Source organism: Takifugu rubripes, chromosome 10 (genome assembly GCF_901000725.2).
Source record: "Takifugu rubripes chromosome 10, fTakRub1.2, whole genome shotgun sequence".
Taxonomy (NCBI): domain Eukaryota; kingdom Metazoa; phylum Chordata; class Actinopteri; order Tetraodontiformes; family Tetraodontidae; genus Takifugu; species Takifugu rubripes.
Genome location: NC_042294.1, coordinates 2,300,494 through 2,323,495, shown reverse-complemented (window position 1 = coordinate 2,323,495; position 23,002 = coordinate 2,300,494). Strand labels below are relative to the sequence as shown.

At 46.4% G+C, this 23,002-nt stretch overlaps 1 long non-coding RNA gene across 4 annotated transcripts; it reads right to left on the bottom strand.

Moving 5' to 3' along the window:
- Positions 1-14,963: 14,963 nt before the first annotated feature.
- On the bottom strand, positions 14,964-22,125 carry LOC105416974 (uncharacterized). Of its 4 annotated transcripts, none has more exons than XR_003889907.1 (6): positions 21,760-22,125; positions 19,283-19,442; positions 18,112-18,192; positions 16,217-17,665; positions 15,249-16,048; positions 14,964-15,097 (listed from the first exon to the last, which is right to left on the bottom strand). It is a non-coding gene; the product is annotated as an uncharacterized lncRNA (long non-coding RNA). The 4 variants fall into 4 exon arrangements; XR_003889908.1 differs by having other exon boundaries at positions 14,964-15,385; positions 15,979-16,048; XR_964842.2 differs by having other exon boundaries at positions 14,964-16,048.
- Positions 22,126-23,002: the final 877 nt, after the last annotated feature.

Below are 23,002 nucleotides of genomic sequence, written 5' to 3'. Positions count from 1 at the left end.
TCAGTGAGGCGACGCCGGACTCGACTGTAACCTCTTTACGGGAGCAGAGTGAGCGCCAGACTCTTCTTCTATAGGTAGCTTATTAGCTAATCCGGCTTTGAAGCTTGGACGCTTTCACACACATTTCTATTGGCAAAACAATGCAAGTCTGCACACAAAAGCCCAGAAATTTCCTCTGAAAACTCAGAAAAGCTCCAAATGGGCCCAGTCAGCTCCAAATCCTCTGGAAAAGAAAATCTGGGGCCAATTACTCAGCCCGAGCTCCCAGAATCATTAATAACACTTTTTTTTTTTTTTTAAACTCTCTTTGCTGCCAAATGAAGAACGATTTAACGACAGACTTGGACGGCAGCTTGAGCTCGCAATGTCAGGAAAAGAGAACCAAATGTTCATTTCACCAAGGACGAGCTGCAGGAGGCCGTTTGGTTCATTCCTTCTGGCTAAGCACCTGCATCACACAGGTTCAATGGATTGAAATTTGGATTAAATCGTGACCTGTTTTTAATGATCATAGTTACAAGACGTGCAAATTGATGAGTTATAGCCAGAAGACTGGAAACATGAAACCTGCAACCACCGACTAGCTGCAGAAAACACTTCATGTATTTAGGCTGTTAAAGAAAATTAGATTGTTCTTTTTGTCCTTTTTAAGATGTTGTCAAACAAGTCAAACAAGGATAAGATAAAGTGCCTCAAAACACAATAGTTACAGCAGTTTAGCTCATAAAAAGCGGTTTTGGAGGAGCGGAAACGCTAAAGTTTGGTCTGGAGGAGTGTGTTGCTCGTGCCAGCGCGTTTGTGTGAGCAGTAATAATCATAAAAACCTGATCATTACACGCAGAAATGAATTAAGAAGATGCGGCTTTGCCCGTTCTGTGTGAGCGGCTCGTGTAGCCAGGAGTCACCAGATAGGCTTAAAGAAAATAAAACCAGCTAATCGCCATCCATAACGTCTAACACACTGCTGCTGGTGCGGCGCTGCCAGTTATGGGAGGATGACTTTTATGGAGTCAGAGTACAGAGGGGTATAAAATCTAACTCTTATGATTGCCTTGGGGACTGTTTTTATGTCCAAACCCTATGAAACCTTGAAAAATTGGACACACTGGGGGGTGTTATCAACCCCAGACACTGCTGGAGATTGTCAGAATGAGTTTGCACCCCGCACTCCTAAAAGCCCCGCAGTGCTGTATATTTTCCACTGGTGTCAGGCTGCACATGGAGGAGAAAGTGCCGTAATTGAGGAGAATTTGACTCAACAGGCGTGACATTCTCCAGGTAGGAAATGCTGCTCTGAGTCAGAGGGGGGTCAGCAGAGACACGTTATAATTCATCCCAGCGTGTGCAGCTAACTGCATCTCAGAAGAAGGAACAAGTTTACAGCCTCTCCTCTCGCCTTTACACCAAGTCTGCCAAGGGCAAGAAGGCTTTAAATATGAGAGGGGTTGTTAGCCTTCTACTGGTCGACCTGTTGTCCCCGCCTCTTCACGCCCTCTCTGCCTTTTCCTCTAGTCCAGAACCTCGTTCCAAAGTTTTGTTTTTAACATCTGTGTCCAGCCGTCCTCACGTTCTGGATCTCCCCACGACTGCCACCGTGTTGAGTGTAATCAGGATACACATCCTGGCTCTGCCACGGGGATATCGGGGAACCGTTGGTCAGAAAGCCGCACAACCATTTGTCGTTGGAAGCTTTGACACCGGATCTGGTGCTGGTGCTGAGGGAGGGGGTAAAGTCCAGACAGCATCTGGCGTGCATGTCGGCTTCGGCAAGGTGTGAGAGTCCAGAGCTATGGTGACTGCATCTTCAGTCCTTCCCAGTAGGCAAAGGTCCAGGATGGGGGGCAACTGGCTGGGGGTAGGTGTTGAGATGTTGGGCTGCGGTTTTTAGGTACTGGCGTGATGCAGGTCAGTACAGCACTCACCAAAGAGGGTAATTAAAGATGGACGATGGGAGAAGGACATCCCCCCCTGCTGGCTGACTTTGGTAACGGAAAAAGGACCTGAAATTTAACCTCGAATCAATTTTCCAAAAGATGGTTGCAGTCATCTTAGCTACTTATTACCATTGGGGCGTTTTATTTATTCAATAGCAGTTGATTATTAATAAGTTATTAGTTCTTTAGTTCTTGGGACCTTTAAACAGTAAAATATAGCAGCTTGAATTGTTAATTTGGTAGTTATGACTAAAATGATTGAAAGATGATTAAAAGGTCAAAGATTCAAGCATTTTGGAGTGACACATACTAATATTGGGGAAAATAATAATGTACCTAATAAATAGGCATTTGTTTGAAAGAGTAATTAAATCCTGACTTGCAGTCTGAGGGGTCCTTGTTTTACCCACCTGGCGCTGCTCTACTGACATGTCTGCACGAAGAGTGTGTGTGTGTGTGTGTGTGTGTGTGTGTGTGTGTGTGTGTGTGTGTGTGTGTGTGTATGTGTGTGTGTGCCCACAGGAGAAGGAGGCATGACTGAATTGTGTCCAGTTATAAAGCATAAAAACGTGTCAGCAGTTTGCACTTTTAGCCTCTTTTGGTGCTGCTTTGATACAAAAATACATATTTTTTTTGATCAGGCGGCACATTCTGCATCCACAGATCACTATAATTTATTCCCACTAGCACAGTATCTTCAGGGTTAATATCCATGACCAGGAAATCTTTGTATGTCACCTGAAGATTGTGGGTTTCTTGGCGTTTCCCTTCACACACACCTGCTGCTGTGTGTCTGATCCACATACATTCACACAGGGTTTTGTTGGCTATCGACAAGCCTGGAGGACTCACCTGTCACAGGCATCTTCTCTTACGCTTAGACTGTGCACGCCAGTGAACGCACCAGCACCGGGCTGAGGGCTGATGTGAGCCTTTAACACCACTGCGGGAGTAATAGTAGTGTGGCGTGAGCAGGTGTGGCTTATGTAAGATGTGGATTGTCGGCTCTCCAGAGAGTTGTTAGTGTTGTAGGTGTTACCTTGAATAAAAAGTAGCTGAAGCAAATGCTCAAGGGTGATACTGCAGCACATATTCGATCCAAATAGATCCCTTTATGATGATGTCACTTATCCTGGGATGTTGTACTCTAGACGTCTGTGTCTTATATACCAGCGATGCGTAAAGTTCCTTTACTGACATGTCTCTGTCCTCTTCTTATTTATTTAATGGGGTTTGTGTCCCTCTGTTTCTGGATGTAAGGCTCACTTACATTTGTCAGTTGCAGTTCTGAGCACACGCGTGTGCTTTGACTCCATTAGTTCGCGTACATTAAGGATTTTTGTAGCTTTCTCGCAGACATAAAGGGCATTTGTGCTTCTAAACCACTGAAATTCCAAGTAAGTAGGCATCTCGGAGCCCCCGATGTTTACAGGTTCGTGCTGTTTGCTAAATCGGTCAAATCATTTATCACTTCGGCCCCTGAACAAGACAGCAAATTAGGAAATGAGGAAAATAAGAAATATTAGCCTGCATGAAACAGCCCACACATACACACACGTAGCTGCACGGGTCCCAGGAGGAGCTTAATGACTCACATTTGCTCATGTAGATGGAGTGCAAATATGTACCGGTACACACACACACACACACACACACACACACACACAAGCACGTATACACTGAAGAAGCATGAACCCTTGTCAGTTTGAGATTAGCCACAGGCGAGTCCATCCCAGCAGACCTCCTGACATGTCTGACTGGGGGGTTATGGGAGAAACTGGAGGAGCCACAAGGCCGCCAGTGTTTACTTTAGGTGAAACCAGTTTACATTCCTGCGTATGAGGGGACTGGAAGGACAACCAGGGTTGGTTTATTTGGAAAAGTCAGAGGTGGATTTGACTGAAAGTGGTTCACAGTAAACAGCAGGTCATCACATAGTGCACATAAGGGGGGGGGGGGGTCAGATATCTCAGCAGAATTACAAAGAAAATCTCATTTTAAAAGTACATTAGAAACATTTCTGATCAAATGTTGAAAAAACATTATCTTTACTTACTGTCCAGTGTGGATTCATGTGTGTGTGTGTGTGTGTGTGTGTGAGAGAGAGAGAGAGAGAGAGAGAGAGAGAGAGTCAATTATGTCCTGACCTGTGGGAACGTGTGGAGAATGAACAGAAAATGGACTCAGAGCTAGAAATGGGAGTTTGGACCCTCAGGGAATGTCTGGCTGGCTGACCATTACCCCTGACACACACACACACACACACACACACACACACACACACACACACACACATCATGTGGCTCGCTCTCCTGACATAGGCTCAGTGTCAAAGCATCGTATAAATATTTAAGGAGTGATGGTGTGTGTGTGTGTGTGTGTGTGTGTGTGTGTGTGTGTGTGTGTGCGCGCGTTGTACGGTGTCCAGCAGGACTAGTCTGGCTCCGCCCCACATGATTACGTTGACTGTATCCTTCAGATTCAGATTGAGCTGCTGATCTCAGCTGATCAGATCACTGACTACAGAGGAGGATCTCTGCTCCTGGGAGATCACTGATCGACTGAGATCACTGACGGTGACACGTGACTACAGAGGAGGATCTCTGCTCCTGGGAGATCACTGATCGACTGAGATCACTGACGGTGACACGTGACTAGAGAGGAGGATCTCTGCTCCTGGGAGATCACTGATCGACTGAGATCACTGACGGTGACACGTGACTAGAGAGGAGGATCTCTGCTCCTGGGTGATCACTGATCGACTGAGATCACTGACGGTGACACGTGACTACAGAGGAGGATCTCTGCTCCTGGGAGATCACTGATCGACTGAGATCACTGACGGTGACACGTGACTAGAGAGGAGGATCTCTGCTCCTGGGAGATCTCTGATCGACTGAGATCACTGACGGTGACACGTGACTAGAGAGGAGGATCTCTGCTCCTGGGAGATCACTGATCGACTGAGATCACTGACGGTGACACGTGACTAGAGAGGAGGATCTCTGCTCCTGGGAGATTACTGATCGACTGAGATCACTGACGGTGACACATGACTACAGAGGAGGATCTCTGCTCCTGGGAGATCACTGATCGACTGGGATCACTGACAGTGATACATGACTACAGAGGAAGATCCCTGCTCCCAGGAGCAGAGCTCAGGGTCCTTAAACAAAGCGCTACGTCTCCTTTTATGCTTCCTTTCCTTAAAAAGCCTCTGGAATGGAAGATTTCTCAGGTTCTCTCTACTTTTCCATGATCCACAAGTTGTGATGGAGTTGAGCTGAGTTGAGATTCTGACTGCTGTGACATCAGTCGCTGTTGTTTAAGCAACTTTGCGTCGCCCAGTCATCACTGGTTTCCAGTTTGCTTCGAACATCCCGGACGCTGGCGGGATGTTGATCGTTGCTCTGTAATCTGCATTACTTTCTATTAAGTGAATTGTGGCGCTCCTTTGCTGTAGGCCAGCTCTTTAAGTGATAGCCCAGCCCTCCGTTCTGCTCACCGGTGCCAGGATGGTTTTGGCAGAGATCTCCAGGTTTTTGCTCCATTAGTTTAATTGCCTTTAACCTGTAATCAATATTTACAGCACGAACAACTGAAAGAGTTCAAGGAATAAGCATTTCTCATTCTCTTGTGCTGATTCGATTAGATGCTGTTCTTATTTCCAGTAAAAGACACCTCCCCCCCACCACCACCACCACCAGCCGACACCCCCAAAAGAGATCCCAGTGTGCTCAGTGTTGACCTTGAGTCAGAAACGCTCCTCAGATAAATGAACAATGGCTTTTGGCATGCTTTGTGTGCTAATTTAAAGAATGAACAAAAATGTCAGAAAAGGTGAAACCAAGGTGAGGTCGCGGGAGCGGGGAGAAGGAGAACAAGGAAAGAAGGAGAGGAAGGACAGGAAGGATGAGAGATGGAGGGGGAATGTGATAAATGACAGTGGAAGGAGAAGATATGGGGAGAAATAAAGGGAAAGGCCAACAGCACACGCTGTGTTTCCATCTGGCCTGCTTACTCAGTGAGCACGCACGTGCACACGTGTGTGTGTGTGTGTGTGTGTGTGTAGGAGACACCTGACAGGACATTTAGTGTTCAAACCCTCTTGCTGAATCTCTCAGTAAAACTCTGGGATGTTCCTCAGCCTTGCTGTGTTGCACAAACCCAGCTTTTATTCTCTGACTGTATTTGGGGTGTTGTGGTGGCGCCACGGCAACACAGAACAACCTGATTCCATGTGTGGGGAGGACATGGAGGGGGAATGTGGAGTAAAAGATTAGGGAGAAAGAAATTTGCCATTTCTACATGTATCGTATCGTATCGTATCGGATCGGATCGGATCAGATCGGATCGGATCGGATCGGATTTTATTCCATCACAACCCCGGGTCTAATATACGCGACGTTCCAACATGTGTCAGTCACATTGTCCGTCTTTAATAAGATTTTAAACCTTGCACGTGCGCACTCGTGGTTGAGGGGGGTTAAACTGGCATCAGTTCCTACAGACATCAGCTAGTAAAGAGGGGAAACGGGGCAAAGCCGCGTCACATGACATGTTTATACAGCAGTCCGGGGAATGTTGACTATCTGCCGAGGAAATAAGTCCCATAAGTCTGCAGCCTTAAAGCGTCTCTTCCTGCGCTCTGGCCTTCTGGCCTGATTTAACTTGTGATAGCACACAATGAAAAAATACAAGCCTACATCTATAAATCCCATCTGCCTCAATAACAAATGATGCAAACAGCTCTGCAAATCTCCCAGAATCCTCTGGGCTTTACTCCGGCACCTAAACGCAACATTTTACAAATATGTTTTAGTCAAGATTAAGGCAATAAAATAAGGTGCAACATTATAAATTAGCATCGTTTTATGCTCTCATCCAGATGTGAGACGGGCCTGGACTGGTAGCTTGGTGGTGGAACCTTGTTTGACTCTCAGTCCTGAGTCCTCTTCTATTCATCAGGCGATGAAGAGGGGCGAGGCCAGCGAGGAAGAGCGCGCCGAAGGTGCGGTTTGTGCGGGGTTAATCAGCCTCACCTGTTGCTGCTGTAATGAGCCAGGAAGAGCCGCAGGAAGTGGCTGATTAAATCCGGCCCACTTCCTCCATCTCCGCTGATTAAATTCGGCAGCTATTAAATAATAACCGAAGGTGTTGAAGCGAGAAGAAGATCTCTGCTGCATCTGTGTTTGGTGACAGTTAGCTGGAATTAGCTGAGTAAAGTCACATGTTGGGAAGTGTGGTGAATTTTGGTGAATGTGGGATGTGTCTTCAACACAAAATTGGGAAAAGGAGGCATCCGCAAGTGCAGCAAAAGAAAGGGCCGGTGGTTTTGATTTGATATTGTTCTAAATAAATGCACACTTTTATTCAAATCACCAGAACACAGACGTCATTTCAGAGAACGATAGAGAGATGAGGATCATTTCTGCCAGCGGGAATTGAATTAGTATTTTGTCTGAAATGTATTTAACGGTTCAGAAGGTTGGGGGGAAAAAAATTTATTTGGAAATTATTTTTAAAAAAGCAACATGTTTCATGTCCTATCTCGTTTTGGCAGCACAAAGCAGAGAAATTTCTCAGAGACTAAACAAGCTCCTTATCATTCACCCGCCACAATAATAGAAAGCTAATACACTTCAGCACTCGCAGCCATTCTAATTAAGCCTGGTTTCTAAAACAGCGCCCATCAGTCACTATTATCTGCCGCTAGATGCAGTCGAGGCTGAGCGAGGACGAGCCGGTGCTGCAGACTTCTGCAGCACAGCCTCCCTCTTTCTGCTTCGCTTCACTCATTCTGCAGATGAGGTTGGCAGCGGCCGCCCGCTCTCTGTTTCAGACTAATTTATGACCCCTGCAGAGGAGGGTGCATTACGAAGATCAGCCGCGTCAAGCTCGGCCACGCTGCCATGAGACGGCAGAAAGAGCTCACCCACGGAAACGCCTGCGGGTGATTTAATTAAAGCTGTTAGCACTAAAATCTGAGGCAGCGCTCTCCATCACGCTTCATGCACTCACCTATTCTTTTGTTTGTTTACCTTTGATATCCTGAACGGAAGTGAAAATGATTCTTATCCTCATCTCAAACGTGCACCAGCAGAACGCTGAATTAGCAAAGAATCCTTCCCTCCTTTCACCTCTGCTGCTAAGTTCTCTGAAAGCAAACATTTTGCATCCAAACATGCTCACGCTTGATTTCCACTAGTTTTCTTCCAGTCAAACGCGACCCGGCGCCCCCCCGATGCAGAGCTCTTCGCTGCACTCCTACATTTTCTCCAGCGATGTTATGAAACTGGTTTATGCTAATGCGGAGAAAGTCTGAGAGCTAAAACAAAAACAAATATCAACCCACAGTTTCTGTAATGGAACCAGCAGCATCTTCGCTCCGAGGTGCAGTGGGGGAGGACAAACTCTGACCGGTCCTGATCTGAAACGCATCATTTCAGATGAGTCACGCTTGCGGTCCGTCTAAGAGTTTGGATCCACATGAAACTCAAGTCAGGCCAGTTTTATTAATAGAGACCAAAATCAGAAACAAAGATGACTCACGGAGCTTTCTGTTAATTAATCCATGCAGAAAACCACACGACTAACAGATCCCACGGGCTAGACGTGAACGCAGCATGACTGAGGTTTAAAAGCTGGATCTGCGGGCCCGTTTAGAAGCCATGACGTACGGTTTCACAACCAAAATGAGAATTAATCCGGTAAATTATCCTTTGACTTTGCAGGAGCTCCTTACACAGCTGAACTAGTGGACATCCGAACCCATCACACGACACCGTTGGGCGACGCAGAGTTGAGATCGTCTGAGTTGTGGAGCGGAGACGTAACTCATCATGTAAGAAAGAGGATTTTAATTCAATTCAATTCAATCTTTATTTATATGGCACTTTTCATACACTGGGTAGCACAAAGTGCCTCACAAAGGATCAAAACAAGAAAGAGAAACAAGAGAATCAAGAAAAAGGACACACACACAGATACACACACACACATGTATACACACACTCAAACACACACAAACAAGCTGAGACATGGCTGGGCACCGAGACCTGAGGAGAAGAAGATGCCACCTTTGGGGGCCCACCAGGCCGGGGGCGAGGTCATGGTCCATGACCACAGGTGGTACCGCCACAAAGACCAGCCCGACCCGGACAGACCGGAGGCTCCACACCAAGTCACAGAGCCCCCTAACCACCCAGGCCAGAGCCGTCCACGGATTTTAAGTGGGACCACACAAGAAGAAGCAAAAATGGTGTTTTTATAGTTAGGAAAACGGAGCGGAGTCCCAGCCACATGTCATATTCAGGAACGGGAATGTTTTTGTTCAACAGTTCAAGCGAATTATCCTCCCAGCAGCCACAACGGCGCATCATTGTGGGGATCAGCCAAGGAAATGAAGGAAAAACGTGATCACGGTTGAAGTCATTCTGCTCCAGATATGATTCTCATCGGTGTTTTACAGCCCATTTCTGTCCTGCGAGTCAATACTTCACGCAATAACAACATGATAACGATGGAGAAATAAAGAAGATTGAGTAGAAATCAAAAATCAGGAATGTGTCTCTTCTTACTTTAAATGTGTTCAATAAAACCTGCTTTGCAGACATGGAATAACTTTTTATCGTTGCTAAGTGGCTTTAAGTGTTGTTATCATTCCTGAGAGTCCTTTCTGCTGGTCCTCAGCAGATGTTTGTGCACTCTTTAAAAAACAAGCAGGATTTTAAGTGCACACCTCTGTTGCTCATTTGAGAGCTTCGCTCTTCACACTTTGACTCCTCTCTTGATGCCAAAAGGGCATCAACACCTTTTTATCTTGTTTTCAGGCCTCGCTGTTGTCAGCAGGGGACTTTTACTGTGTTGGTTTGGATCAAATTATGCTGCAGGTCCTAATATTTGGTTATGTGAGCACCTTTGAGCCTCAGTGAGCTTCTACTGGACCAAAGAGCTACTTAAAACCTTCCTCTTTGAAAAAGCGTATTCTTACTAATTCTGTGGTTCCAGTTACTATTATAGACAGACAAACTATCATACTTAGGGGGTCGTCCAATCATTAGGTTAACATCTTAGCTGTGCTGCTATAGGCCAACATGATCACATGACCGGCCTCTGTCACCCCACTGGGTCATGGTTTCCTCTCCTCTCCCATCATCACACATGATGATGTCATGCCTGCCACAGCGTTCCGGTATCAGGTTCTGACCTCCAGAGGTGTCTTCGTCTAATGAGAAGTCAGAGGATGACATCAGCACAGCTCTGATCCATGGAAGACCTTCTCACAGTAACATGATAGCACATCCACGGGGGCCATTAGGCTCGATACATGTGCTGCTGAGAAATATTAAATGTCAAGTGAGTCACGCTAGCTCACACCCATGTGCTGGTGCCCTGTTTATCAAACGCACGGAACACGTAAAACTCGATAAACAGGGTAAGAAAAATATCTACGAACAGAAATGTAGGTCAGCAAATCATCAGGACATGAATGTCATCAATGTTGGCGGCTTGTTTTATCTCCTGTTCATTGGGTCGATATTTTTGGCTTAGCATTAGCACATAACAGGAAGGGAAATTAGCATAAATGTAAAGACAAACAAGTGAAGAAAGACATAAATGAGTAAGACAAACAAAACAACAACAGATGGATTCTGAAACAATGATGTCTGACAGTCACAGTAAAGAATAGAAGGATGTAGGAGGAGATCTTTGTGTTCCAGACAAAAGTGAGAGGAGACGTTTTCACCAACGGAAATGGTGACATCAGGGGAAAGAGAATTTCCCAACTGCAGACGGGCTGTGAGAGGGAGACAGAGAGAGGGAGAGGGAGAGAGGGAGACGGAGAGAGAGGGAGAGAGGGAGACGAGAGGTGGAGGTCGCCTGTCTGCCGTGTATTAACGCCTCGCTGCAACACTGACCTTTCAGAACATCACACTCCTCCAAATACCACAAGGATCCCGTTAACCACGGTGACGCCGGAGCTACGCGGCCCGTCGCTCGCCTCCTCAGCTCTGGTGGCTAAAGTGCACACACACACGCACACACACACACCCACACACACACACACACACACACACACACACACGTGAAGTACACATGAACAACCTTCACGCTGGCAAATGTGTTTTCAGACCAAATCATTTTCTAACAATATTTTTCTCATGATGTGTTGATTTCATATATCATTTTATTGAAGAAAAGACTTTTCCTAGCTGTACTCACACTAAATCAGGCCACTCTGCTGGTTCCAGTTCATTTATTTACCTTCAGAATGCTCCAAAAAGGTGTTTTCTCTAAGCATTCTTCAGCTTTGCCAGCCTGTCGTTGCCCCAGTTGCAGCTATTTTAGGATTGCCTTTAAATTAAATATCGGTTGAAGCGTGTTTGCCATGTTGACCTACTGAACATGACCACGCCATCGTTACGTGTGTACGTTTGGACCCTGTGAGTGCGCTCCATCATGAGATAATCTGGCCTCACATCTGTGACGACCCTGGCTGTGTCTTCTCTGCCTGCCTCTCTGTTGTCTCCTCCCTTCTGCAGGCGGGCGGGCCAGGTGCTGCTAAGTGGCGATCCAGCTCACCTGGACTGATCAGCTGTGAGGGCTATAAATGCTCCACAGTCTGGGCGGTCACTCTCTTGCTTGGCTCCCTCCAGGTCTTCTTGGGTGTTCTGTTTTGGTTTGTTGTTTTGTATTATCCATCAATAAATTCCCTTTGTTCTAAAATCCATCCTGTGTGTTCTCCCTACTTTGTCTGATCCATGAGCTGGTTCATGACACGTCCTCTATAAATCTGAATTTAGTCTACAGGGCATCTTAAAACAATCAACTTGATTAGAATTTGACTTTGGAGCCATAATTGCCTTTTCCAGATGTGACGTCTGAGCTCACAGCTGGGAAAAACAGCTCCTCCGCGTCCACGGTGACGACGTCCACCTGCTTCCAGGAGGGAGCTGCCGCCCCCGCCAGTGTGGACGGGATGGGATGTTTGCAGCCATCAGTGCTGATTGCTGAGTCACCACAACAGGAGCTGAGGCGGCATCAGCGTGACTCACTGGCACAAAAAGGTCGGCTCAACTGGACATTAAGCTACAACGTGGCGGTTCAGAAGAGGACTTCCATTTGCTCTGCAGGATTTGGAGTTTAAAATCTGGCCTGAGCTTCGTGACGAGTTGGTCTGAGGATGATGTGGCTGCCTGGTCTGAAAGGAGAAACACACACGCACACGCAGATAAAGGATCAGCTGCATTCTGAAGTCTTAATTCAACTGTAATTAATATTGATTAGATTAGCGGCTATGAGCGGCGTTTATCTGGAGAGCACGTAAACAACCACAGGGCCACATTAGAATAATACCGTTATAATGAATACGAGATTAACAGGCAGAGTTCACCTTTCTGTGGAATCAGAAACTTTCACAACACACTATGACCACCCCCCCCCCCCCACACACACACACACACACACACACACAAACAGCAATTAGCCTAGCTCTTGTTGCTCCTTTGTTCTATTTTGCTGATATGTTTATTTTATGAGACTTTTTATTCCACTTAGTTGGAAATCCAACAGCTCTCCCAACAAACGGTTTCTTTTTCTCTTTTTCTTTAATAAATCCCGCGGGGCCACTGGAAGCTGCTTTGCCTGCTGTGTTTATCAGTGGCGGCACATCTCGCTGCCGTTTATGGTCGTTATTGCTCCAGAGGATCTGCTTCCGCCCGGCTGGGCTGCGCCTTTAAAATGATGAAGGGGAGTGCGGCGTGTTGGCGAAGGCAATCTCTCATTTGTATGATGTGTTTATTGTTATTGTTCTTATTTGTTATCAGCTCGCAGCAGCCGGACAGATGAATGTGGGGAGAACTTGATAAAGACCGATGCGTCCCTCTAAGCAGCCGCACTTGCGAGTGATTGACACGTGTTCTATGGTCTGTTATGTGTAGGCATGAGCAGAGCGGATTCAAAGGAGACTGGTTACAGCGTGGAAGTGGGTTAAACCGCGGTGACCGACGGTCGGTCTCCTGCAGAATCAGGTTTTGTCTTCACGTGTGACCGGTCTGGGTAAAGCTGAGCTTCCTGTGCGCTCGCGAGCTAAACCCATCTCAGCTAGCGTGAGGTGAATGTAATGAAACTATAATCTGTAAGTGAAGCCTCTCATTAGAGCCACTCAGTCAGGAAAACACAGAGTATTGATACAGGCAGCAGTTGGTCGCTACCCTCAAATGCTCTCATAATTAAATTCCGTGCTCGTCTTACCATCAGCGGCTGACGCTGCTCTCTGCTATCTGGTAATGGTCAAATCCCACATGTCTAAATGGGAATCTACTGGAACTGGAACTCACCCCCTCCCGCAGTCCAATAACGTGCAAATGGGGTTGATTGGAGACCCCTTGGCACCGACCCATGACCACCTCTGAATTAGCTGACTTTAGACCGCAGCGCCACGTCGTGCTCGTGATCCATCAGAACCGGGTCTGGATCCATAACCTTCTGCTCAATATTTGTGCAGGAAACCGGTTCCTGCCGGTTGCTTCATTCCAAGAAATGAGGAAATGAAGCCAGATTCCTGCAGACTAAATCATTATGCTCCGGGAGAACATTGGATCGGTGCGTTATAGTGGTCCTGGTGCGTGGGATTTTGGACGAGCAAACCCGGTAACACCTCTCATCAACACTGGGGCATGAGGACAGACAGACGGCTGTGCATATCACAGATGACACACATATTAGCAGAGCTTCAGAAGACGGCAGCGTCCAGGCTGAGTCCCTGCAGGAGCTGAAGCGTGTTGATCTCTACAGTCTCCCCGTGTCCTCAGAGCTGCTGGGGATGATATTTTGAGGAGTGAAGGACTTAAATCTGGCGCAGACGTCTGGGGAAGATTAACACAAACGCTGCGGGGTTGACTGTTGATCTCTGAGCGGGCTGATCCTGGACGCTGGGATCTTCACATGGAGCCATCAGGACAAACCTACGCCTGAACTCACCACAGAGCCTGAGGGACACGATAAAACCCTCGTTCTCCTCTCTGACACCCTTTCACAAGTACTTTGATGGCACCGATTGGGTTACATAAACACGACGAGCAGCAGGTTATCTGGGCTGGAACAACATCCTTTCTCTATTCCACCGAGCGAATGAGTGTTTGCGGCACATCCAGCATCTCACACCTCCATAATCACGCCGTCCTAGTCAAAGGAACACACACACACACACACACACACACACACACACACACACACACAGCCGACCCACTTGGAAGCCTGAGGAGAGCTTTGGGAAGGCAACCATCACAGCAGATTGGGCAAGATGGTGGGAGGGCAGGAGGGAGGAGAAATGCTGAAATGGAGAGATATAGAGGAAGGCGACAGAAGGATGAAGGTCTGGAGAGGATGTTCCACGGTGAAGTGCGGAAATCTGTTTCACTGGATTTGGGGATGAAAATGCTGATCTGGAATTGGGGAAAATTTGTCCTGGCGGGACCAACCCCGAGATCTCAGGGTCAATCAACAGCCTGCAGCTACTACTGTAAGACAAGAGACATCCTCATTATAAAAGTCTTCTTTCTGACCCTCTGAATATCCAGTCTGGGTGGTGCCCTGTCTATTATGGTCTGTATGTGTGGATAAGGTCCTGTGTGATAAACCTTCAGTAGGTTCACCGGGTTAAAGTCTGAGAAGATTTGTACCCTCAGCAGAGGAAAGCGGTCAAAGGAAAGATAAGAGCTTAAAATAGACTTTGATTCTTCTCTTTGAAGGAGAGATTGACAGCACAGAGACAAGTGATGTGTTTTCTAATTGAGTTCCGGGCTGATTTGCTTTATGTGCTTGCTGTCAGCCTGTCAACATGATGTCATCCTCACAAACTTTCCCCATGCCCGCTGCGCCCACATGCAGAAAAACACTAACATATGCACGCCCACAAACTGTTCCAAACCCTCTTTGTCTCCTTTCAGTCTACTTCTCTATATTTGAGGTTTGCTTGTGAATCACCGCAGGACCACAGATGGAAACAGCTCCTGCTTATGAATCTTCTATGAAAACTGATGAAAATTGTTTAGCAGCATAGCTAAACTGGTTTATTTTACGGTCAGTAACACAGACGCGTCCTCACATCTGCAGCACCTTCTGGTCCACCAAAAGAAGCGTAAATATCAGTCCTGCACCTGAAAGGATGCAAACATTAGCTGCTGATTCCAGGACCTCTCCCGTATTTACGCTGAAGGTTAAACATCGTGACAGCAGACAGACGCTCCCAGAACATCACTGTGGAGAAACGCTGGACCTGGTGTGAGTCGGTGCTGATGGAAGACCTACGGTGACGGATCGGAGATAAAATGCTTTTGTCTGCAGGAGCGGGTCGGCCTCCCGAGGCGCCTCCGTCTTCACCATTTGAAGTGCAGGCAACAGAAGGTGGTTTGCAGGTGGTGTTTCACAGCTTCGGGTGAGCGTTTCTGTGAATTAGAGCACAAACGGAGCTTTGTAGGAAAAAACTGGGGCACATGATGCGCCTGCTTATGTAAACGATCGCTGTGTCTAATCTTGAGAAATCGGAAATCGTTACCATCCACTAGGGGGCAGTATGTGCATATTTGATTTGAACTGGAGAAGGACAAAAAGACATTTTGACTCATTTCTTCAATGCCAGTGACGTGAAGGAGCGAGAAAGCTCCACGGCAACAGAGAGAAGCTGCGTTGGGCAGAAGGTCAGTGCGTCTAAATCTTTTATTTAAGCAATCAAACTCTGCATAACGGACTCCAAACATGGTTTTGGTGCTGATATCACCCGTTCGAAGATGCTGTACATCTACAGCCGCTGGGCCGACCCTCGCGAAGGACAAAATAATGTTGCTGATGAAGTGGGACGCTTACAGAAGTCCCATACATCCATTAAACAGCAAACTTTTCCATTTCACAGTTTTAGCAATAATTCCTTTATCTGTTTGCTGAAACCTTGGCAAACGCCTGCGGAATTGATCCCTACGAGCTTTCTCAATCATTCTACTCCTTAAAACAGATATTTTAAACATGCTGTGGTGCAACCTACTTTAATGACACCAAACTTTTAATCCGTTTGGACGGATCTCAAAGGGCCCCTGGACTCTGGATCAGCCTTCCTGAGGAGATATAAGGCTGCCTCAGCGGAAGGAGGATGTTTACTCTTAAATTTCAGCCAGAGCTGGTGGTTATCATCAGATGATATCAACCCCTCAAAGAAAAGTCTCAGACGCTCCATAGAACATGTACAAAGAATGAATGAACGAATGAATGCAGGCAGAACTCACCCATTCACCAGTCCTTTACAGTGACTCTTAGGTTGAACCTTCTGCCTGTGAAGATGCAGGAACACAGCGTCATTTTGAGGGTGATAACTAATGTACTGTTCACTGACGTGACTGGAAATGTTGTTACTGACGTCTTTGATGACTTCACACCTTCATGCCAAACTCATGGCAAAGGCAGACTTGAATCACAAACATGCAAAGGTGGTTTTCTCCCCCTCGCAGCACGCACACCTCACCCTTTTCCTCACCCCTCCAGCTTACATGCTGGAGGTGCCGAACGAGTCCCCAGATCAAGACCGAGAGCTTTAAAATGTCTCGTCTGATAGCATAGGAAAAGACCCATAATGCAACACAACACTAGTGTTTCTGCTGAAATATGTCAGAAATGGCGTCGATATACATTAGGATGATGTCTGCCACTGTTTTTGTTGTACAGTTTTTTAAGGGTTTTAAAACAAACACGAGATATGAACGACATATATTGGATAAAACGGTATAGAAGTACAGAAGACAGCACTAAGCTGGACCAGGTTTTAGTCCCTCCCAGAAAGCCGGGACATCTGTCTCTGATGACGCAGGTAGCGGATCACAGTCGGTTCAGCTGTTAGAGATAATTATAGAGTCTTCAGATGGAGTCGGCCTCCAAAACACGCCACCTTCGCATCCAACCCTGATGCCAGCGGCTCCTCGAGTTGCCTTTATACTCCTCCTTTTTCCAGATGAGCTTCAGCAGAAGGTGGTCTTGGCTCAAGGTTTCTTCCTGTTAACGGCAGTTTGTTTCCCTCACCACCGTCACCTGAAGGGGCTGCAGTTGCATTTGACGAGCGCTGCATCATGTGACTCTTCTCTAAATAACTAAAGAACAAGTGGGACTACTTTTCTCACAGACGGAGTCACTGAATATGGCCCAGTTCGGCTCTTCGCCGTGTGGGCCTGTGTTAAATTGGGTTAGTGGGGGCCTGGAGAGATTTCAAGGAAATTATTCGGTAAGAATAGCACCACCCACAGCTCCCCGAAGGGAGACAAAGACAGAAACTGTACCTGTAAGGAGCCGAGAGGACAAGAGGAACGAGAGCTGGATGTAGAAATTGATTCAGCAGGAGTGACAAATCATTAAACCCAAGCTGAGCATTTGCGCTGTGTGAAACACAATTAACAAGTCACAGGAAGTTCATTAATTTCCAACAGAGCAGGGAGACGCTGGGAAATCAGCCATCAATATCAGCACGTGGACTATTGCCTGTAGAAAAGGGCTTAAAGAGCCGTCTGACGAGCGGAGCCAAGCTGCAGCTGCAGAATAACGGCTGTCAAATACGCAGTTCCCTGAAAAGTCTGGGTCCAGAAAGTTCCTGTTCTCATATTTCCGAGTAGGCGGCAGAGTTTTAGTGAAGCCACGGCGCTCCCTGGGGTCACAACACAGGAAGTAGCCTGTGATCCGCGAGGATAAAGCTGTCAAAATAGAAGCAAAGGCAATTTCATTTATGACAAGTATCATGGAATTGCATTAGATTGTCCTCAGTAACCCACTGTGACCATTCACATATGTGACATATATGAATCAACAGGGTGGTGTTGGGGGGCATGACTGTGCCGGTCTCCTGAAACGGAGGCAGCTGTCACCATGGCAACAAAGTAGAGGCCTTGCTTGCGTTTGAGTTCAGGTCAGATGGGATTTAATGTGCGAGACGTGTGAAAGTAGCTGGTCAATAAGGTTGCCAATAAATCCAATGAAGACGTAGAGCCCACTCAGGAAGTTCTGGCTCGGAAACACTCGGTGGATGAAAGAGTGAAGCTAAAGTAAGACGGAACTCTGCCATCAGACCTGTTCGTAGGGCTGAAGACTCCTTTTGTGTAGATGCAACCGACCTTCAGTTTCCTGCGTAAAACCTAATTACCTAATGGAAGCGCTGTGCTGAGGGAGCAGACATTGATTTCAGATCCGGTGGTCTTCAGGGTTACAGCAGGACCGCCTGTACCTGCACAGATAAGGCAAACGAAGCTAAAGGCTTAAAGATGTAAAGGGCTGTGCGTTGACTTGAATATACAAGTTTTAACACGTTTATTATTTTGTGTGTTCTCCATCAGCTGAGCTGTGAGATAAAAGTTTTGCCATCATTGTTGGAAATAAAGAGTGAACCATGGTATTTTCTAAATGGGACAGCCTGCTGGGGCATACAGGCCTGTGTACTCCAGCTGTGATAAAGGTTCCGCCTGGGAAGCAGATCCTCGCTGTGGCTGAAGGCCGGGCAGCAGAGGGGAGCCCAGCATGGAGGACCAGCTACACGTTGCCTGCTGCGGTCTAAAAATGGCAGCTCGAGTCCACTTTACAAAGATTCTCCATCAACTTTGCCGCCACTCAGAGATCAGGATTGTCGGGCTGCAAACGTGGTGAAACATAGCGGGACGCTAATATTTGAACCTTCAGCTGGACCCGTGAAGGTTCTGAGATGAGCTGAGAAGACCGAACACCCTCAAGCAGCGCTTCTTCCAGTAATTGCAGAAATGCCCTTTAATTGGCAACACCCCCAAACGGACCCAAACCCGCATGGATTCAAGCTGAAAGGTTGAACTTTGGGTTTCAGAGGTTCCTCAAACAGGTTTTGTGCCTTAGAGGAAGCCAAGGATGTCAGCTCGCGCGGTTTAAAGACTGGTTTCATACCGGCCGCTCTCCCCTCTGCCACTAGCTGTGTTCGTGCTCTCAGACGGGGGAAACTGCAGCGCACACTGATTGGGTTTATTGGCAGTAGCTGTGGAAGATGCCTACATGGCTTCTGATGTCGCGCTTGATAAAGATGGATCAGCACATGAGGCTATCAGCAAAGCACTTCTCTCTTCCATCTCATTAAGAAGATCACATTCGGGAACAGAAGCACGCTGCGCCATTAATCTCTGATTTCTATGGAAGGTTTGTACCCAGACAAAACTGTTCTAAAAGGCAACAGGAGTCACAGCCGACTGCAGGAAAATGGTCGTGGTGCTGAATTATTTGCTGCCGTAGCCCTGCAGTGAGGGAAATGTGCACTAATACTGGCCAGACATGTGGGTTGAATGGATTTACAATTTTACCTTCAGGAGCGTGAATCCATCCCGTCATTTTATGGTAAACAGCTCATGAATCTTTAGTGGCTCTCACAGTTTCACATAGATGGTTGTTCTTTGAGTTATTTGCTGCTTTTTACATTTCCCGGCTGCACGGGTCATTCAGAATAGCACCACGCCAGCTCATCTGTGGCAAACGTTGCAAAAAAAGGTTTTTTATCAGACGCCCTGGTCTGGGCTGAAGCCTGTGGGATAATACAGATGTATGGTGCACAGATCTTAAAGGACACGATAAAATTAAGGACTGAAAACAAAAAGACAAAGGAAATAACAATCAGGAGTTGAAGTTCTTAACGTGGCCTCGACTTCTTTGCTTGTTTGTGAAATACCGAAGCAACTAGCTGAAATCTAACAAGATTTAGGTTAAATAGCAACATATGAAAGAAGCAAAGCCCCAGCCGGCGAGTGTGAGGCAACTATGGCATCACGTTCTACCCCGTGTTCAGTGGCAGATGGGACAGCATGGGGGTCAGACTGCACGGGGCTTTGGCATTTGAGCAAGGAGCGGGGGGGGCGCTATCCTTTACATGGTGTCGGGAGGTGCGGGGTGCAGGTTCAGACGGTATGACTGATGAGAGACGCCCATCAAGATGAAGCCAGAGCTGGAGGTAGAATTTACAGCCTGCCAATGATCAGCCAGTCAAAAGCAGGCAAGACTTCCCCTGATGTCATCAGACACGACAAGATTCTCACTGGACATCTGCTCCGCGTCCGTTTTCTGTTTGTCCAGTTTGATTTTAGACTTTTAAAATAGCCCAAACTCAAACGGTTGTTCTATAACCGGGGTGCCCTGAAAGCAGGAAAGAAAGCCTGTGGATTTCCTGTCAGTGGGTGCTGCTGAGGAGCAGGCTGTCAATATACAGGCTGATGGAACCAGTGAGGAGAATAACATCTACCACCCACCGGTGCTCCATAGGAACATGGCTATTCCAGTGCAACAGCTCCAATCAACAGCTATTTAAAGACCACACAGGCTGAGTGCAGGCTGAAGTCCATGAGGAGCATCTGGATGCGAGTGTGTGAAAGTAAAAACAGTTGTACTGTATGATGAAAAAGACCACATCAGGAGCCAGATGAGGTTATTCTGCACTGCTATATGAGATTAATATAAATACAATATATATATGCATGTGTAGATCAAGTCTACTGCAGTTACAGTCTGTCAACAACTTGAATTAAAACGCATCTCATTCACAGGAAGTTGAAATTCATGTGTGGCCATGGCAACCAGCTCCCAGTCAGTCAGGCCCACATCCTTCAGCAGTCATTGTGATTTGTGGAGCAATTGCCACAGCTGGAGGAAAAGGAGCACTTCAGCAGGGTAGTCGGCCTCCCGCCTGACGAGCGGCACCCTCACGGTGTGTGTTGACACGTGCACACTCCCCCAAGTCAGGGCAGGGGATTAAACTACACGTGACAGCTGAAAGAGGTGGATACAGGTGGGTTTTCTTTGGGTGGAAGGTTAGCATTATAGGAATGGGATAAACGCGGGATATAACCACTAGGTGGCGCTTTGACTTATAGTCCCACCTGAGCTCGTGCTACGATGCTTGTGAATTGACCTGTAAGGTTGAAAAATAACTGGCCAAACTGGGAAGAGGGGGCATTTAACCTAACCTGACTGGTTCTCTCTTTGCAGCCCTCAGTGACAATGGCCTTTAGGAGAACTGTAGGGTTCAGATCTTAACCAGGGACATGCACCTGGACGCTAGGTACTAACCTAACCTCAACCCCACAGCACCAACACCACACCACCTCTCTTCACTGTGATCTTACAGCAGCTGGATCAAGACATTTTTTTATTTTTTTTAAAAAACATACGTTATGCAGTTTCAGGCCAATTCTCTTGGGAAATGGAGGCATTTGCTACAACCAGCAAGGCTAAACTATGTGACACTAAATCCTGTGTGCTTGCCAAAAACTACAATCTACTTGTTAAATATTTCAATGTATGCAGCTTCAGAAGTCATTTATACATGAGAGCAAACACAACAGTACCACATCCTCTACTGATGGACAAAGCTATGACAAATGTGCTACTGTAGAAAACATCAAACTTAATTTATATTCTGTTAAACTAGAGTCTCCAAAGCGGGTGCCATTTGTTGTCAAAAGCAACATCGAGCTAAGCTCTTCTGCAGCCATGCATAGATCAGATGAGTCCCCTTGGACACAGGACAAATTTCCATGGTGGTTGAGAGATGGACTGGAGGAGGAACTAGAGAGCCCATCGAACAGCACTGTGTGGATCAACAGTGCCACCTATTGGTTAAAGATAAACGTGCTTGAAAATGACAATAACCTGTCTTATTAATAAGTGCAAATTTTTTGTCCAGCTATTCAAGTGTAGTGTATTTTCATGTTTATCCACCACAAAATCTAAATTTAATATAGCAAATTCGGGAATTGTTATGTAAATATTTTATCTATCAAACATTTCAAACCTCATTAGATCGCTGCGACGGTCCCGTGGTGATTCCACTCCGGTAAAACAGGAACTTAGTTGAATTGGTTCCGCCTGCCGGTTGTTTCACACTACCGCCAATTTCAAACAAAAAATAAGTTGATTCGACTGTGTTATCATAATATTGTTTAAAAAAAATGGTCGATAAAATGATTTCTCTATTGTTGGTTTACGTGGATATTAAACGTCTCCGTTTATTCACCATCTTTGATGGACAGATCGCTACAGAATTGTATTTGAACCGTCAAATAAAACCTGATCATCGTTTACGTGCATATGAACGACAGCTTTCACAGTATTGTGCAATAGTGCCAGCGATCAAAGGTGTCGTAAGAATAAATTTCAGTATCTTTGCTTTGCCTGAGTGATTGGGTAAAAATCCAGTGACGTCATTCCCAGAATGCCATGCAACTGATTAGTTCTTAAATTCGATACATTCTGAAATAAGAAGAACGTTTAATCTTTTGCATTTTCATTTTAGTTTCATAAAAAATGTATATAAACATAAGTATGTGCGGAGCGAGTAACAATGGTGACAGCTTTACCCTATTTTATATTCATTTCGCAACTTGACTCTATAAATAAGAGCAAGCAACCTTGGTGCTCTCGGCTGGTCCGATGGCGGTGAGATTTCAATTGATTGCTACAGTGAGTTACAGAACCTCTATGTTTCTTCTCTCCCCTCCCTCACCGCCGGCCTTGACTAGCTTTTGCTCTTCATATTAATCATCTTTAGTTGTTCATGTCTCTCGGCTGGCCTGGGAACGCCTGGGGATCCCTCCGGATGAGCTGGAGGAGGTAGCTGGTGAGAGGGAAGTCTGGGCTTCTCTCCTTAGGCTGCTGCCCCCGCGACCCGACCCCGGATAAGCGGTAGAGGATGGATGGATGGATGGATAGTTGTTCATGCGGACTAATTTAAATGTACAAATCAGTGAGTGTGTTTTACAAAGGGGTTAAGCTGTATCAGCTTTTTTCTTTATCCTGTACATTGAACAAAATAAATCACTTGTATATAGCCTTGCTAACTTTATTGTCTTGGCAGGAATCGTCAGCTCATTTAAAATCAATCCATGCTGTTGTGGTGCACACATAGGGGTGTATCTCACACCCAGGTGATGGGTGATTTGATGCACTGTTCCATTAAGTATTGTCTGTTGGATGCAGAATAAAGACGTCCAACCCATCTGCTCTGTCCGAGTCGTTCCTCGTCCTGCCACACTATA